Source organism: Tupaia chinensis, unplaced genomic scaffold, assembly GCF_000334495.1.
Source record: "Tupaia chinensis unplaced genomic scaffold, TupChi_1.0 Scaffold000131_1, whole genome shotgun sequence".
NCBI lineage: Eukaryota > Metazoa > Chordata > Mammalia > Scandentia > Tupaiidae > Tupaia > Tupaia belangeri.
The window spans coordinates 258592-259658 of NW_006159600.1; positions in this window are offsets into that span (position 1 = coordinate 258592).

The following is a 1067-nucleotide window of genomic DNA, read 5'->3' on the forward strand; positions in this document are numbered from 1 at the left end:
TCTCTCTGTCTGTCTGGCAAGTGCATGTGCCCTATAGCAAAAACCTCTCCAAAAAATAAAAAAATAAAAATAAATAAAAATAAATTTAACCAGAGAGGAGAAGGGAGAGATCGAGAGAGAGAGAGAAAGTGAGTGATAAAGCAAGCCACCAGGTCCAATATTTGAACCATGGTCGACCACATGGGAATCCAGCACCCACACCACCTTATTTCCCCCAAAATTGTACTTTTTTTTTTTTTTTTTGCAGGAAAGACGTTTCTTTGTTATGGAGCGCATGCACTCACCAAAAAGACAGAGAGAGACAGAGAGACAGAAAGTGAGAAATCAACCCCCCAGGGGAACGGCCATGCCGCCATCTCTTCTCCATTCTCCTCTGGGGATCTTGGGCACACAAGCACATGTGCCCATTGTGAGTTTAAGGCAACAGATCCAAGACTCGAACTGTGGTCGACTACATGGGAGTCCAGCAACATAGCCATTACACCACCTGCTGATCCCTCCAAAACTGTACTTTAATAGTAATCACGTGGGTCACCTCCAGAGTACAGTGGCTAACTAAGGGAATGGATCCTACGTCTGACCACAATTTGACTCCAGTACCCAGTGGCTTGAAAACACACTGGGCATATGTACATGTGTGCCCCCAATCCTGACTGGATAGAGAAATGGAGGAGAAGACTGTGCCATAACAGGAATCCATTGGGGATTCTTCCTAGCTCTCTCTCTGTCTTTGGGACATGTGTTCACGCTCTGGCAATTAAAAAAAAAGTAGTTACTAGGTTTAGTGACACAGAAGTAAAAGAAATAATTAAGACTGCTTGGTCAAATACCAGCAGATGGTGTAATGGTTATATCGCTGGACTCCCATGTAGTTGACCATGGACCACGTGGTTGTCCTGGACCTAGCAGCTTAAAACTGATGCCAGGCACCTGTGTGTGTGGGCCCAAGATCCCAAGAGAAGAATGAGAGAGAAGGAATCGTGGAGTGGCCATCCCCACTAGGGGCTGATTTCTCACTTCTGTCTGTCTGGTGAGCCCAGGCACCCTATAGCAAAAGCCTATATATA